This window comes from Centruroides vittatus, unplaced genomic scaffold (assembly GCF_030686945.1).
Source record: "Centruroides vittatus isolate TY-2023 unplaced genomic scaffold, ASM3068694v2 contig_18, whole genome shotgun sequence".
NCBI lineage: Eukaryota > Metazoa > Arthropoda > Arachnida > Scorpiones > Buthidae > Centruroides > Centruroides vittatus.
In genome coordinates this window covers 1,422,561-1,441,964 of record NW_027121101.1, presented here as the reverse complement: position 1 = coordinate 1,441,964, position 19,404 = coordinate 1,422,561, and the positions used below count along the sequence as shown (strand labels likewise).

The 19,404-nt window shown below is 29.3% G+C and overlaps 1 long non-coding RNA gene across 4 annotated transcripts in view; it reads right to left on the bottom strand.

Moving 5' to 3' along the window:
* The window catches only part of LOC136969545 (uncharacterized), a 99,463-nt gene that overhangs the window by 25,920 nt on the left and 54,139 nt on the right, over nucleotides 1-19,404 (bottom strand). Inside the window, exon 1 of one of the 4 annotated variants that reach the window (XR_010879838.1) lies at nucleotides 5,937-6,007. The exons of the other annotated variants lie outside the window; for them this stretch is intronic. This is a non-coding gene — a long non-coding RNA (uncharacterized lncRNA). Of the gene's footprint in view, nucleotides 1-5,936; nucleotides 6,008-19,404 lie in introns of those variants that run through there. 4 annotated transcript variants of the gene reach the window in all.

Sequence of the window (19,404 nt, the reverse complement as noted above, 5' to 3'; positions counted from 1 at the left end):
CTTGATATTGCATAATGAGTGCCTCCTGTTATATGCCTTTGTGTGATGTTTTGCTTTGTTAATTTCTTTTGTTACAGTGTACTCATGACAGTGCTATCAGTTAGTTTATTGACTTTCACTGCAATTATTAAGGACAATGATTTTTCTGATTGTGGTTTATTTTCTCTCTCTGTCTTACTTTTCTTATCATTTTGAATATCTTTTCCTTTTGCTACATAGCAATACAGGGAGGCTTTGCAATGCTGTGTGACAAAACCAACATCAGCCTTACTATTTTACGAGATTACAAATCTTTGTAAAATTCCATAAACCTCAAATAACCATCTGGTTTCTTTTTTTGAGAAAGTTCATACCAAGTTTTTTTGAGAAAGTTCATGTATTCTTAAGTGAGGAATCCATTGTTTCTTCATTTTGGGCAGAGAAACTGTAGTGCTTCTCAATAATTTGGTCTAACTGTAAAAGTAAACTCATTTCCTTCCACTGATGAGTCAGCCATGATTGATTTAACCACCAATGCAATGACACTAACATTGCCAGACTTGTAGATGCAATTTATCACATCTGCCATTTAAAATTACCATATTTGAGCTAAAATTCTCATATGTATACCAACATACAGATATAAAAATATCAATCTTGATTCTTTTCCAAGTGAACAAATCTGAGAATGTTTTTTCTATTTCGCTTCAGTTGTTCATAATAAAATAAATACAATGTCTTTGGCATATATATTGGTATTAGACTCATTAAATAAGGTGTTTATGTGATAATATCAAATTCTTTAAAAATGCTGACAAAAGGGAAAAGCAGCCTGTCCACTGATGGTTGGCAACTATGTAAATATATTGGATTTTTACAACTGATTTCGGTGTTTTTTTTGTGTGTTCAATTCTAAATATTACCAGTTCTAATGAAATTATTGTCATATTAAGATAAATTGAAGTCATTATTTCAAAAAAAAATTCTTTTTACATAGTAGAACTGATTTTTAACTGTAAGGTTATATAATTTTTAACTGTGTAGACCTAAAAATGATTTACTGAAAGATTAAAAGTACTTGTCAAATAAATATATTTATGCTAATTATCAAGGTTTGTTTTTAATCACTACAAAATAAAAGATTAAGGGAGAATTTTATGTGGTATAAAAACTTATAAATTGTCCTTCTAGTAAAAAGCCAATGTACTAGATTGCTATATTGAGAAAAACTTGCAGAAATGAAATTACTAAAAATTAAACTATGAAAAAATGAAATTACTAAATGTTTTCAAAAGAAAAGATGGATCTCCAGAATATTTCAAATACAAAATAAACTTAATAATCAATACTAGAAATTTGAGCAGAGATCTTATAATTTAGAATTAGCATTCTGTCTAATAAACAAAAGTCGCTTGATTAAGATACCAAAAAAATTGTTTAATACAAAGAGTTCTATTTCCTTTAATAAATGTAAAATACAGAGCATTCACAAAGGATAAAACTTTTGTTGTTGCCTTTTTCTTTCTGTTGTTGCACACCATCAGTAGTCCATCGAAATTTACAAAAATTACAGAGACAACCTTCCTTTTTAGGACATAAATAACAGTACCATGTTATTTAAATGATCCTTGTTGTAGTGATTCTTGGACAGTTTTTTTTAACCTGTTTTAAAACAGAAAAAGATCTCTCTCTCAAAATATTAGAAATAGACAATATCGAAAACAATCTTCACTAGTGACTACTGATACATATAAGATCAAATACAGCCTCTTCAACCTTCAAATTTCCGGTACACAATGATGAACGTTAACAAACTAACGTTTTCGATTCTCCACCGAGATCTTCGTCAGACAAATCAAATCAAACGAGCAATTATTTATTGTGACATCATCACAATTTCAATTTTATTTCAGTTCTATTGCAATTTTCTTTTTCTATTTGCAAATTTAAAAAAATATTTTTTAATTCGTAGATATTCTATTTCATTAATCTGCTATTTAATTTATATTATATGTTGAGGATGGTCTAAATTATGGCCAAAAAAACATTTCATATTAAGCAATTTTTGATAACCTTCATCAAACAGATCTTGTTCATTGAACAATACAGTGCTAAGTTTCACATATTTTTGTATCAAAGTCAAAATATCTGCTATAGACAAATGATAAAAGTAAAGTACAAATATAATAACAAATAAGTTAAAATAAATAATAAATAATATATATATATATATATATTTACAGAGGCTGATTAAAATAGCTTGGGCTGCTGGCTGAACAAAGTCGAAGTCCCTATCATAAGTTTTAGTTTTAATAAAAATTAAATGCACATATGTAATTATACATCATTTCTACAAAATAATAAAATAAATATTATTCAAATATTTTTGAATTAAAATGTAGGAAAAAAAAACCACTAAAAATTCAGTATCTTCATAATTTTTAGGAACAACATAGTCACATCATGAAGTTGATGTTTATTTGGAGGCTCCTATATTTAATTATAATTATAAAATTACAATTAATTTTTATTAAATGTAATTTTCTAATTATACTATTACTAGTGAGTTGCTTATAGACAAAATTTGCAGGTTGAGGCAAAGGAAAGCCTCCAAATAAAGGTTGATTCTTCTCTTTGTTGCTTTTGATGTGTAAGAAGGAAAAAATTGTAAAGATACTGAATTTTAAAACATTTTTCTACATTTTAATTCAAAAATGAATTTTAATCCTGGTTTTTAGCTTTTATTATTCTAGCTATTAACAGTATATTGAAAACAAAATAAAACATTTTTCTTACAAGTTACTGCAAAATTTCTTTTAAAATATTTTATGTAACAGCACTAGTTAATATATACTAAACTTTTAAAATAAAATAAGAACTTGTATGAATCATAGTTACACATAGTTATAAATTAAGAAATCATAAATTTTATTTAATCTGATATAGATACTCATATATGATCTTTTTCTAGATTTTTCTTTGAAAATTTTTTTACTTCAGAACAATTGATGTTATTAACTCATGTTCCATAAATAACAGTACCATGTTATTTAAATGATCCCTGTCATAGTGATTCTTGAATAGTTTTTTAAACCTGTTTTAAAACAGAAAAAGATCTTTCTCCCAAAATATTAGAAATAGACAATATCAAACGAGCAATTATTTATTGTGACATCATCACAATGCCAGGCTGCAAGTTTTAATTTATTTCATTTAATATATATGCTTTCCACCTCAAATTAGTACTGTAGCATCTATACATCATGCTTTTCCTTTAACAATAGAGTCATGCCAGTCATCTATTAACTGCTTTCAGGAGAAAAGTTTTTAATTTAAATAACGTGACTTCCAATTTGTATCAGAAGTTTGTATATAGTCTAAGGTTTCCATATCTGGTCTCATCTTTCATCTATCTATCTAACTCCATTCTCGAGATTAAGGGAAGACAGATGGGCAAACAACAGTGGAAATTTATAGGTCTACAATTTTTTCAAATTGCAGCCCAAAAACTTTTTATATAACTTCTATATTCAGAAAAGTAAACTTCAAAATTAATGCACTTTTATAAACATTAATTGCAATACTTTTTTTTATTTGTCTCCATCAAAGATAAAAATATTGTGCTAATTAAATCTTCAAAATGGTTAATATTTGCATCACTTTTGTAAATATTTCTTAAATTGTTAATATAATTCTGTTTCACATCATCCACTAAATTGACATCAATAAATATCTTAAAATATTCTATTGTATCTTCACATATATTATTTCTTCTAACAAGATTTGATATCATGTTGCAAATAAGTAAAAAAAAAGCATTCAAATGAAGTAGTCACCTAAGAAAATGAAGATTCTTTGCCAATAGCATTGAAAAATTCTCATTTTCACTATTTATTCAAAAAATTTCTTTTGCTTGACCTTAGTATTTCTTTGTTAAAAGTTGAGTAAATTATTTTGTTAACTCCTTTGGCATTTTTAAATTCATCATGCCTTATTAGGGCATCTAATTGTGTTCTTTTTACCTTTAATTATATGTATAAGTTTATTAAAATGGGTATTATTTGAGGTCCAGGAATGGATTAATTTGCTTTTCATTATTTCTAATGGAAAAAATTTATCTGGACTTTGAATAATTCCGAGTTTGAAAGGCTTCATGAAATGAATTAAATTCAAAGTATAAGGCATCACTGTATATCTAATAAATCAAATGTATATCTATAGATACATATCATTTACATCTATAAATTCATCATAGATTTGGTATGACAGATAATTATACTTCCCTGAAAAATGGTTTTTTTTTATATAAAGACACTATATTAATTATTACAAATATCTCTTTCATTCAATATAATAAAGCAATAAATTAACACAAATAAATGTACCTGAAAATAAATTTATTCAGTTACTGATTTATTGCTTATTTACATATGGCATGGATGTCTAATTTCTTCTATGATAATGACCACCTCTATAAATAAATGAAAATATAAAATCTGTCTATTGGCATTACTGGTAAATACATTTTAATGCCAATAGACAATTTTTATATTTTCATTTCTTTTTAGCAAGTGGCATTGCTTGTTTATATCTCATGACCATCTCTATTATTTGTCATAGTAATTTGTTTTTATTAAAATTACTACTTTAAAATATTCGACTTTATTCTCAAGCAAATTAAACATAAAATCATGAAAGAATTTCTCATTAAACAAAACATATAATTTTTACTAAGTTTTTTTTCTTTGAGATCACCATTGATTGCAGGGTCTCTAGCAGCCATCAGGTCTGATAAGCCTCTTTATAAAACCTTAAATACAATATTCAACAATATCAGAAAAAAAATAATTAAAATGGTTCAGTCACATGACAGGAAGGAAACTGAATAGACAACCCAATATGAACTTATATAAAGTAGAACAAAGGAAAAACAAACACGATTGCCCTAGGATTAGATGGATTAATTGTATATAAAAAATATTGCAGGACTCCAGATATTTACAGAATTTTTTATAGCAATAAAGAATATAGTGTAGAGGTCAGTTATATCAAAAATTCTTAACCCAGAATGATATGATAAGACACAAGAGAAAGAGATGTAAACCTAGCACTACACATTATTATTAATATTTGATAATGCAACAAAAGAATAAATACTAAAAGCAATTAAATCTAGTCAATTAATTATATTCAACATATATTACTGTAATATCACAACAATAAGAAAAAGAGTTTTCTTTCCAAAACATTTTAGTCAGTCCCTTTTATGAATGTCATAGATTTATTTATTTTAAAGATTAAGTCTTTTATAAAAATATATTTTCCTTAATACATTAATAAAAAAAATGAAAACATAATCAAAAATTTAAATATTTAATTACATTAATAACAATTCCTTGAATTAATACAATAATTCCTTTCTAATTTTTTTTATAATTCTTTTATTAAAATATTTTATTATTGTTACTTCTTTAACAATTTTAAACTGATAGCTGTCTAAAAAAATAAGAATAGTTTAATAATCTTAACAAAAGAAAAATTAGTAATGATGTAAATTAAAGTATAGTGAGAGTTTTAATATGAAATTAAAAATTAAACATTCAAAATTGGTTTTTTAAATTTTATTTCTGATGACTATAAATAAAAAATAAGGCATACTAAAGTATTATTAAAAATGTATTTAATTAAGATAATTATATATCATATCATAAAAAATAAATATTTAATTATTGAAATAATTGAAATTTCATATAAATTTGTAGAATGTTTATTATATTTAAAATGCAATCTTGTAATTTAATGAATTTTTTTCTTTGTTATCTATGAGAATTTCCTTAATAAAATTTTATTTAATTTTTCAAAATCAGTTTTTCTGTACAACTCTTTATTTAAAAAAAAAAAAAAAAATCTAAGAAAAATACTAATAAAATAATAAAAATATAAATAAAACTAATCACTTGAAGAGCATTTTCTAGTTTATATACATAATCAGCACATCACCTACTAAGATCCGAAATAGCAAAGTTGTATTTAGTAGTTTCAGTATCATTAATTATTTATAATCAGTGTCTGTTAATGATCGTATCAAAATAACAGTTACTATCATTTGAAAATTAATAAAAATTATAGAAAGCATCAAATTCATATATTCATTAAACAAAATTAACAATGAAGATAATTTAAAATTATGATCTTGAAATAAATTTTTCTTGTTCATTCATTTAAATTACAAATTGATACAATAACTATTGCCCTATAATTCACAATACAAAATAATTAAACATATATTATTTATCATTGTTTATATATTTTAATTATTAAAAGTAAAATACAAATATTAATTTAATTACAAGTTATAACAGCTATTAATAGACATGGTTCCTATTTTATAGATTGCCAGATGGAGCCACATGCGAGTTTACTAATACATAAAATGTAACTATTATAACTATATATATATATATATATATGCATAAAAGCAAATTATAAAATTTATGGAATTTTTATGATTTACAAAACATTATATATGAAAATTATTATTACAACAAATAATAATAAAAATATGTGTTAGCATTAGAAAAATTCTCCAGTTTCTATGTTACAAAACATTATATAAAATGAGTATAGAAATATTATATGAAAAATTTTCAAGCTAAACTAAAATCTAGTAGTTATTTCTGTGAAAGATAATCTATCCCATTTAGAAATCTAAAATTTAATATGGAAAAAGTTTATTTTAATCAGAAAATAATAAATATAATTATTTCATCATTCAAATCTACATTTTAATTCAATATTGTCAGATCAATGAAAAACACTTTTGATTAACTTCCAAATAAAATTCTTTACAATGAGAAAGTCTACATACAAATTTTCAGTTTTAAGATCTATCAATTCTAACAAAATTTTACTTATATAAATGTTATTTTCTATATTTCTATAATTTGATTCTATAACAATAACAACAATCTTTCATCTTTCAATCTTTCATCTAAATCATCATATTCTAAAAACTGTATTTTTTTTTATAACCCATAAAAAGAGTATTTGGAAGTTTTTGTATAACTTGTTCTCTTAATAATGCATTATTTACTATATTTTTAACTCAAAACAGATGATGATGATAATTTTCTACAAAAAGGTTGTTGTAAGAACCATATGCAAATACAAAGAACAATTATCTATAGACTCAGGTCTTCTACAAGCACACGAATCTACATAGGTTACAGGAAAGAATTTGACTGCATCCCATATTCGTGGTCCACACTAGACTTACACACTAGACAAAATACATTCAGTACTTAATACATTTTTAAAAAAAAGAAAAAAAATCAATGCAATATTGGAGAACAACACTATAGGTCAAACTTCATAATACATGCATTAAAACAAACCAAATACACATAAAGTCGGGTATTTTCCAGGATTCTTAAGTTCATTTTGGTTCTGTCTGGCCTTAAACCCATTATTCAATAGGTTAAACAACACTACATACAAAACATCAAACAACAAAACAACACAACACACATTATCTCACCTCATTTACATGTACTGTATAACAAAATTCTATGCATTTGCACAAGCACAGCTAAATTACCTATTAGATATTACACACATACTAGTGACATTCAAATGGAGTTTGACCTAGACAAATGCAGAAAACTTCACATAAGAAAAGAAATCCTAAAGAAAGGTGATTTCTTACTCGGAAATGGAGACACCATTGAATCCTTGGATGAAGGTGAAGTCTATAAATATTTAGGATTCCAACAGGACAGACTCACAGACATGCACAAATAAAACAAAGACTAACAAAAAATACAACAACAGGTCAAACTCAATACTAATAATACAACTGAATGCAAAACACATTTGAAGCAACACAGATCTGTGTCAACTCAGTATTAACATATTCATTTGAAGTTATACAGTAGATGCACACAGAACTAGAACAACTCTAAAGAAAAACAAACATTAACATAACATAATAATCATCATCCTAAATCATCCAAAGAAAGGCTGACACTTCCTCATAAAGTGAAAAATTGAGACCTTACAGATATAGTACACTTTCATTACAAACAAATAGATATTGTAAAAGTTTTTCTACAAAAAACAAGAAACATTGCAATTATGTAAAGCTGCAACTTCTACACAGAATGACAATACACCATTAAACCTATACTAGGATATAGCAACCTTTTTAAGTGTGTGTGTAAGTAAGTTTAAGTTCCCAAATCTATGATGCAAAATTTTCTCACATACAAACCAAAATTTTTGGGAGATTATTACTATTTAGTATGGTAGCTAAACAATTTAATGGAAAAGCTAGATTTAGAGATTTTTCCACTAAATTGAAAATCCTTTTTGTAAGTTAGTATGAATAATCAATGCACTAATGTATCAATGCAATGCAATCAATGTTAGTTACTATAAATCAGTATATCACAGAGATAAACATTTTATTTCTAAGATGTCTGTTTCATTTTCTTATTACTTATTATTACTAAAACAGTTGATAGGGTTTATTTCTTTAATGCATTTTTATTTAGTATTGCTCTACTCAATAAAATTGTATTCTAGTAAGTTAAAATATACAACTCAGCAAAGATGTTAAATATTTATTTTTTACAGTGAGATTTTGTGTGCCAGAAAAAATCATTGGCATGCTACATTTGACACACATGCCAAGAGTTACCTATTGAAATTACTTACCCCTGACCCAGTGGCGTAGCGAACATAACTGGTGCCCGGGGCATGACACTTTATTGGCACCCCCCTCTCCCCTCCAGAAACACGTATAGTTTGTCTTGGAGACCATTTGGGCACCCCTCTGCGAGTGGCGCCCGGTGCATGATACACCCCCTTGCACCCCCTCGCTATGCCACTGCCCTGACCTATACAATACTGATCTGGATCTAACAAAACACACAGACATCATTAGAATGCCTACTAATATTTCTGTCTGTAACAGACATTTTCAGGTAAAATACATAGAACACAGAACTAAATGAATAAATTAAAATCAAACACAATTTTTTGAACAAATTACAAATTCAGTTTAAAATAATTTTAAACTGAATTTGTAAGATTTGCAAGATACATTCTTGGACTCATTTCTTTCCAGTGAGTTTCAACATGAAATAATAACTCTCAAAGTTGAGACCAGAAGCAATCACAGAAGAACATGTGAACTGTGTGACTATGGTAAGAACAGATCCAAGTGTAACATATAAAGACAGAATTCAATTTAGGCATTGATTGGCATCTGTGCACAAGATCTTTCATAGAGAGCTACATATCAGGAAAGTATTGAGTTGATAGGTTCTACATTCCCAATCAAACCAATAGGAGCTACATCATTAAAAGTAAAGTTTCTGAAATTTTGTGATTTTGGATTTCCCAGAAATCAGAAACACCATTGAGTAGTTCCCAAGAAATGTTGAAATTTGAGAATTGTTTTAGTTTTATTTTAAAAGTACCAGTATGTATTGTAATTTCCTTTGTGCAAGAGAGGGAATTATATATAAATTGTTACAAAACTTATCCCACTCAGTAAAGGGAACATAAACCCAACAATAATATACTCTAGTCTCACAGGTTATCAGTTATCAAGAAGTTTTCACCTCTGAGCATTTCAGTCTATACAATATTTAACACATGAAGAACTCACTGATTGTACCTTGATTTCAGTCCCTTTCTCCTCCTCCTTTTTCCTTGGTTAGGGAGCCATCTCTAACACATTGTTCTAAAGAGAGCCTAAGCCTTTCAATATATATCCTAGTGGTGTGCAATATTTGGAATAAAGAGTTCCTTTCTTCCTGTTCCCATACATGCTCTTTCCTTGATCGCTAGTCCTCCTTGAACAATTTTCCTAAACCCGCTTGCAGGTTAAGTCCAAAGAGAAGGGAAAAGATCAGTCCAATAAAGGGAAAAGATGGCCACCACATCATTTTTTCTTGTTTATATATCTTCATAATTGTTCTCTTTTCTTTTCTGCCAACAATGGCACAATGGCACAATGGCCCTGAACAATGGCATAGTCGAACTTAGACTCTCACTAGACAGGACAAGACTGTTATTGCCTCCAGCAATAAGTATGCAAGAGACGTTAAAAAATCACAGGGTGAAAACACCACAATAAACGACACAAATTTGAGACGGAAGTACCACACTCTAAACCAAAATATCTACCCTATATATAACAAATACTTAGCTTAAAATCATAAGTAATATTTTTCCATCAATGAAAAAAATATAGAAATAGCAATACCAGGAATTGATAAATTATCATAAAATTTTTGAACAAGTGGGCCAAGCTATAACCTGTGAATATAAAATCATAATCTGTTAAGAAATTTCAAAACGATTACAAAAAATTAAATCTAATTAAATATTTCAAAAATAAAAATAAGTTCTAAAATAAATGACAAAAACTTGCTCCTGCAATATTTCCGTGTAATCTAGCCATTATATTTATCTTTGTTTGAATAATATTAATGCCTACCAGTAAAATTCAACAAAAATTATCAAAATATTTTAATCTTTTGTAAAGTTATAACAAATTTTATGGATCAGTACAAAATAAAATGGGTTAATACAGACGATATGCTAAAAAAATGCTTAATTACAACACAATAATAATATAACATAGCAAAAGTAACTGAAATGTTTGTTTATTTTAAAATTATCTGCTGGATATTAAGGTTTGATGATGATTGGATATTGTGTCCAGTTATATGTGCTACTGACATACAGTATGAGGACTTATTACTGATGTCTTAGTAATGAGATAGTTTCCTTTTTTTTTATTTTAGAAATTTTCCTACGTACTAATTTTATTCTATGTTAAAATTTATTTCTTATACAGTAGAGCGTCGATACATGGAACGTCGGTAAGTGGAATAACCGGAAAATGGAACGATTTTCAGTCGGACTGTGTCGTGCTGTATCGAATGTTTTTGATACTAAATTTACTTCTAAAGTATAATTTTCATGTTTTTTATATTCTTTAATATATTTATTTTGTTTGTACAAAATGCAGAAATAATTTTTAACGATACGATAGCCTTGATGATTATTATAAAAATTTTCGTTAGGCTTAAAATCGACGAAAATTCAACACGAAGCGACACGCAACGGAGAAAAATTCAACAGGAAGCGATATGCAACGGAGAAAAATTTGAACATCGGACAGGTTAATGTATTTTTTCGTACAAAGTCGGAAACTGGAACAAATCATTAACTGGAAAGACCCCAGTCCCCAATTGGTTCCACTTATCGACGCTCTACTGTATTTATATACCATATTTACTCGCATATAAGACAAGGTTTTTTTACATTTTTCACTGCTTCAAAAACCTATATCATCCTATACATGCATGCAAAGAATTCTTTGCATTTTTGCAATAATTTTTGTGAACCGTGTAATTGCACTTTTTACTGGAAGCTCATCCTCTGGTGTTTAAAAACAAAAGTATTTTATCTGAGTCGTTTGAATTGTTCTTGTATATCATCAGGAGTAAAGATGAATAGCAATAGGAAAAGCAAAGCTTTTGAATTGAATTCCAAAATTATACGGGAGCCCATTATAAGTTTTAATCCATTTCCATGTGAAAACAGATGATTATTCGGAAATCAGAATTCGGAAAAACTCATAAGTGTAATCGATGTAGAGTGGATTTGACTATTAAGAATTGGCAAAAAAAAGGTTCTGGATTGTCCAGCTTTACGCGAACAAATTATGTTGTTGATTTTACAAGATTTTCCCTTAAAGTTTAAAATGCCAGTAATTTTTGCAGGACAATGTGTGCATTTATGTGCATTTGATATTTAATTTGTGATTAAATAAAATAAAATTAGAATTGTATTAATAAATCTAATTTTCTTTATTTTGATCTTTAAAGTCACACCTTGTCCTATATGCGAGATCATCTTATATGCGAGTAAATACAGTAAATTTATTAATAGAATTCTAAATAAATTTTTTATTAAAATTTGAATCTAGTAACAAAATAATTTTGTTACTTTACTACATAAGATTTTGTTTGTTAAACTCTTATTAACTTATGAAGAATTTTTCTGTTCTAATATATGAGTCATGTTTTGTGTCACTGTACCACTGTTGTGACAATTGCATTGCCTATAAAAAAGTAAAATTAAATTAATTAGTCAAAATTATTTCAAGGATTTGAAAAATTTCATATAGCTACAGAAAATCAGAAATGTCATTAATATAGAAAGTTAAACATTCAATGTTCTCCATAGCTTAATTCATATGTGATGTGTTATGATCATGTTAAAATTGATATATAATTTATGGTAATGTCATCATATTCATTATAATTTTAATCTTGTAAAATATTTCTTTTTCAAGCTTTAATAATAATATTGATATTACAGTTTTATTACATAAGATATATTGGGTTCATAATATTCACAATAAAAACACAGAATCAGTCTATCTTATAAAGGCCTGTTTTTATCTTCTTACACATTTATTTAAGTATACTTAGTCACATTATCAGCAATAAAACTGCAATGCCAAATTCTATTTTAAACTTTTATTTATATATTCTTATTTTCCAATTATTATTATTATTGTTTTTTTTTATTAATTTTTTTGCATTATCTGTAAATTTATTCTGAAAATTTCCTATTAGACATCCATGATCTCTTTATGTTTCTTAATTGTTTAAAAAAATACTCTAAAATATCTAATAAGGTATTAATGTGTTTGCAGATGATTATAAATGAAAGAGAAATTGATAAATCTCTCTTTAAGACATATTTAGCCTTTCTCATTAAAATCATTAGGATTAATCAATAAATCAATGGCTTGACCTTAATTATTCAATTTCGATACTGTATTTGTGACAATGGTAAATACATCCTGTGGAGAACATGGAATGTTCAACTCTCTATATTAATGACATTTCTCATTTTCTGTAGCTATATCAAACTTTTCAAATCCTTGAAATAGTTTTGACTAATTAAATTAATTTTTTATAGGCAATACAATTGTCACAAAAAGCAGTACAGTGACAAAAAACATGATTTCATATATTAGAACAGAAAAGTTCTCTCTTCCTAAGTTAATAAGAGAGAGACTTCATAAAATATATTTTTGAACTTTAATTTTATTTTGTGAACTCAATTTTCTTCTACTTTCATTTTCCTATTAAATCTAATATGTTCATAGTAATTCATTTATCAGAGATTTCATTTATTTACATTTTATCTAAGTTACATCATTTAAGTTATTTTTACCAAAAATATGGAACATAATCTATAATTGTTCATTTAGATTAGTAAGGTAACAAAACATAAAGAATAACAAAAATGAGCATAAAATATAATTTTTATTTTAAAATATATTTAAATAAAACAATAATATTAAATACAAAGAATTATGAGGAAAATTTATCAATATAATATCAAAAAGGTATTAAGATTGATATATCAATATAAGCTTCTGCCACAGACCCGTGATGGCAGAACTTTTTCTGAAGGTGGGTCAAAATTGAATTCAGAACTTAGCAACTCCAAATTATAAATCAAATGTTTAATTTGAGTAATTAAAAAAATAACAAAAATGTTTTAAAAAATGAAATAAAGAAAATTTGTAATTTATAAAAGAAAAAAACAATAATCTCTATATATTGTAATGAAAAGAAAATAATGTGATTATAATGAAAACAAATCTTTTGTTTATTGAAAAATCTTTTGTTGTTTATTTTATGTTAATTTTTCAATCTGAGATTCATAATTACTAGCCTTTAAGACTTTTCACAATAGCTTTAGGTTCTTGCTTTCACACTACATAAATGAAGTTTTGAAATTATCAAATATTTTTTTTTAACTTATAAAATTTAATATTTTCTAAACATTCAATGTAGGTACTTTAAAATTGTCATACAGATAACGACTGACTCACAGCTAATGAGTTTACCATCACTGACATAGGCTAGAATCAAAATGGGGATATGAAATGCAGTCTATCAATAGCTTTTGTATGGAGGAGGTCAATTTATATGGAAAGTATAGGTCTAAACACAAATTTTGAGCTTTAAGTTTTGAAGTTGAATTATACAGTTATATATAGGGTTGCCAATTCTCCCAGAAAAAGACCCTTAGTTTTTAAAATCTCCCAGTTTTTTTTGCATCACCAGCACTGAAAAAAATTGGAGCTGCTACTGCCCCTCAACCCTCAAAACATGAAACCCACAAAATGACATAGCAGCTAGCAGCTTAGGCTCAGGCTCCAGTTCAGTAGCTGCTTCGGTCGGCATCACTGCTGCTCTCTGTGTTGCACCAACTGATGCTGCTACTGAGCCAGAGCCCAAGTCGCTATAGCTGCTACTGTTTTTGTGTCAGTCAAGTCAACACATGTCCGATCACTCGCCCGCACCTGTTGCAACTTGCGACGCCCTGCCCAGCTTTCTCCCACTGCGCATCATCATTTGCATAATTAGTGACCAGAATGAGACAGAAGCAAAAACATTGCACTATTTTTATTTAAGTAATACATAATTACTTGTACTTGTAAATGTGTGAGTATTGTTGTTGTTGCTTTGATATTTATACAGCATAAATAGCATAATGGAAATTTCAATGCAAATGACACCACCAAAAAAGAGGAAAGTCAAATATAGTACAAGTTTTGATGAAAACTGGTTGAACAATCCTCTGTTTAGTACTTGGCTTAGAAAATGAGACAATTTCACTGATGAATGTAAATTATGCAGGACCAATATTTCAGTTAAATACAAAGGTAAGAGAGCTCAGAGCTCTCTTACCTTTGTATTTGTGCATTCAGAATGTAAAAAACATAAGTTACTTTTCAAAAACAAGTCTTCTGTGGCATCAATTTCTAGTTTCTTTGTGAAAAACATTCATGAGATAAAGATCAAATAACTGTTGCAGAAGTTACATCTGTGTATCATGGAATTAAACATCATCACAGCTACTCAAGCCAAGATTGTACAAATAAGTTGGTTCCTGATTCAGAAGTTGCAAAGGAAATAGCATGCGGCTGAACTAAAGCTACAGCTATTTGTGAAAATGTCATAGTCCCACTGTCGCAAGAAATACTGCTATCCGAATTGCATGATTCAATGTATTTTTATGTTTGTACAAATTCTTCTAACAAAGAAAATTTTAAAATGTTTCCAGTTATGGTGCAATGGTTTTCAGTTAAAGATGATAAAAATCAAGTAATTCTTGTTTCAAACCAAGACCCTGCTGAAACTAGTAAAGTGATCAAAACACAGCTCTGTAAAGTTTTACAGGAAAACAGATTATTGTGGTAATCGGTATCTTCACTATCTGAAGATAATGCTTCAGTTAACTATGGAATTTATAACTTAGTTTTTCAAAAACTTAAGGCTGAAAATCCAAATATTTTGAAGGTGAATTAAATGCCACATTTTACATAATTGTAACAAATATGCATTAAAAACATTGCAGTTTGATGTGGAATCATTTGTATTGAAAGTTTACAGTGAATTTTCTGCATTTTCCAAGCAAACTGCAAAGCTTAAGGAATTCTTCGATTTCACTTATTTAGAGTACAAATCTATTCTCCACTATGTGCCTACACGATGGCTCTCTTTGCTTCCAGTTTTAGAAAGAATTCTTTTGAATTGGCCGGCTTTGAGAGAATATTTTCTTAATGAAGGTGATGATGAATGTACAGCAATAATTTGGAGAGCCTTTAAAGATGAGAACAGTCTTTCATTATGCTTCTGCCATTTTATTCATAGCATAAGGCAAATTTTTGATGTTTCTACAAAAAAAACTGGAAAATGACTATATTACATGACCTGAACTACACACGATTATGACAGAATTGCAAAACAAAATTATTAACTAAAAGAATGGTATGTTTTATGGACAGTCAGCAATGCAATGTCTGAAGAAGTTGACAGTTAGTGGTCAAAATACTTTTAAAGAACACACAGAAAAATACTTGGAGCGATGTTTGACTTATTTGAATAAGTTGTATGAATTTGATGACTCTACGAGTATTTACAAGTAAATGAACATTTTGACAATGGATGAAGAAATCGACTGGAATGAACTAAAAGATCCGAGTTCTTCTCTGAATGTGTCTATAAATGAGCATAAATTGTACAGTGATTACTGTTTACTGCAAAAAGTTCGTAAAGTTGTGGCAAGCAAAACAAAGCAGCATTGGAACAATTTTTTTGAAAAATATGTGGGTGAATCTGGCAAAGAAATAAAAAAAAAACTTGTTGCATTCGCTTTACCAATTCCTATCGCAAACACCACTGCCGAGTGTGTTTTCAGCATAGTAAATGAACTTTGGACAGAAAATCGTAATCGATTGAATGAAACACATGTAAAATCTGAAATACAAGTGTGCACAAATTTCAAATACACCTGTAAAGAATTTTATAATTTTATCATCTCCAATCAAGAGGCATTGCAAGCTGCTCGCAGTGTAAAAAAATATGAATTTAAATAAATAAAAAATATTAGATTTTCATTGTTTTTTTTTATTTCACCTCCTGGTTAGTGTTCTCGAATGCATCACCCTACCTGGCGGGAAATTCAAAAGTACAAAAACTAAATATATTAAACCCAAGCTATTTAAACCCCATAACCCGAGGGGATAGTTAATTTATTTATTGTTTATGTAAAAAACGTTTTTATGGATTCTAAAAAGATATTTTGCAATTTATTTTACATAATCAATAAAATTAATTAATTAAATAATTAACTGTCCCCCGGGTTATGGGGTTTAAAAGCTTAGGTTATTGGTTATGGGGTTTAAATAGCTTGGGTTTCATATATATGGTTTTCATACTTCTGAATTTTCTGTCAGGTAGGATGCTGCATTTGATAGCACTCCAGGATTTCTGACCCACTGAGTTGGCAACCCTAGTTGTATATATGGCAGTTATAACATTATAAAGCTATGAAAGAAATAATTAAGAAGCACAAGAATTTAATAAGGAAGTGTGATGACACCACTGGTCATAAATCCAAAAGTCACCACCAGGAGAAACTCCAAAAACTTAACAAACCTGGCAACCTGACTCAAAACCTCACTTTTGGTTCAAACCTCATTATGTGTACATGCATGCTGATTCTGTGTTCACCTGGTACTATTGCATTGTAGGTCATGTAACCTAAGAAATTAAAGGTTAAATTATTAAATCATCTTTTGTAACATGGTATTGTATCGTAACATAAATCATCGCCTCCTCAGTAAGGAACTTGGTAATTACTTACAAACTAGCACTAAAAAGTTGTAACCCGAATGTGATCTGCAGTGCCCTCTACCCGAAGAAGAACTCTACAGTACACCAGGAAAATTTCATCCATTCACATCAGATGCAACATTAGACTTTCATTTCCCTTAACAATGTCTATCCATTCATCTAAACCTCCAAAAAGTGTAACCACGGACAGTTTTCGTCAATGGTCGACTGATCAACAGAAAAGTATTGTATGTGCCATCCTTCTTTATTCTCTTGCCACGTGCTGAATGTGTGCAACACATCATTTACTTCTATCTGCCTTTGCATGGCCACAGTCAACTAAGCTCAAATCATGGCTGAGGCAGGAAACCACGACAACCACCCTCATATAGCTGGAAGACCAAATCCATCCTTCCTGTAAATGCAGCTACATGATTTAGCTGGTAACCACTTTAGCAAAGATCTTTTAAAATCAATCTGGCTTTCTAGGTTACCATAGAATATACAAGCTATCTTAGTCACATTGAATGAAAAACTGCAACAACTGGCCACTAAGGCCAACAAAATCATGGAATTAGTCTCCCCTGTGCATATTCATATGGTCAAACATGATCCAACTGCAATCTCAACTCTGGAGAACCAAGTTTCAGAATTAACCAAACAAATTAAAAGCCTCACTGTGTCACTCAACAACCTGTGTTGCACCCTCAAATACTCAGAATAGCCTCCTAACAACATAAGGCACCACAGCAAATCACATCAAAATCAATGGCCCCTTACTCCTTTCAACCAGTGGAAAACTGACTGGGGACACTTACAGCCAACAGTTGCATCCACCACATTGACCAAATCATCATGGCCGATCCTGCTACCAAATATAAATTCCTCATCAACACCAGTGCTGACATCTCAGTAATCCCAAAATGTTTCAACCCTTATCCAAACAAACCTGAGAAGCTAGTCCTGTTTGCTGCAAACAGAATGCCTATACCAATGTACAGAATGAAACAACTGACACTCAACACTTTAATCTAAATCGAAGTTTCTCATGGCCACTTGTAATAGCAGACATGACTCAACCCATAATAGGAATCAATCTTTTGACAAAATTCAACCTACTTATAGATGTCCAAAATAATCGACTAATCAATGGAGTCATGCAGCTTGAGTCTTGTGGTTGCCGGCAGAACCAACCTAAACCTTCACTAATATCATTGTGGTGACCAACAACTCCCCTTACCATTGGATTTTGGCAGAGTTTACAACAATTACAAACCCATCAATAATTTCTGAAACTAACAAAACATCAACCACCTTCCACCACATTGAGACAGAAGGGCTACCTGTTTTCTCAAAACATACAGTTGCCACTTGATATGCTCCACACAGCATGTGAAGAATTTCAATTCTTAATGTCCCAGGGCATCATCAAGCCATCCAAAAGCCCCTGGACCAACCCACTACATATGGTCAAGAAGGCAGTGGCCAGTGGCAACTGTGCAGCAACTATTTCCGTCTCTAATCACTACCCTGTCTCTCATATCCAGGACTGCACCCAACTCCTCGAAAACAAAACCATCTTTTCCATACTTGATCTAACCCATGCCTATCATCAGATGGTCTTCTCTATGGACATTCCAAAAACTTCCACCACAACTCCGTTTGGCTTCTTTGAACATGTCTATATGCCTTTTGGCCCATGAAATGCTGGCCAAACTTTTCAGCAGTATATCCATCAGGTCCTACTTGGCCTTGACTTCTGAATCCTCTATTTCGACAAAATATTGGTCATGTCCAAGGATGCAGATGAAACATGGACTATCTTTGCCAAATGTTCCTCCAGTTGCAAGACCTTGGCCTAAAATTAAACCCATCCAAGTACATCATTGAAAAATCTGCAGTTCCATTTTTTGGCTGCATAATCACGTCATCAGGCATAAAGCCCTTGTCATCAAAAACCAAAGCCATCGGCAATTTTCCTCAACCTAAAACCATCACTGAGCTGTGTCACTTCTTAGCCATGCTCAATTTTTATGGATGCTTTCTGCCAAACATAGCCCAAACTCAGGCCCCACTACTAGAGTTCCTCCTAGAAAAATGATAAATGCATCATCTCCTGGAACAAACCTGCCCTAAAGTCCTTCAATTAACATAAAGTAGATCTCTCAAATGCAACCCTTGTGTACTATTCATCAAA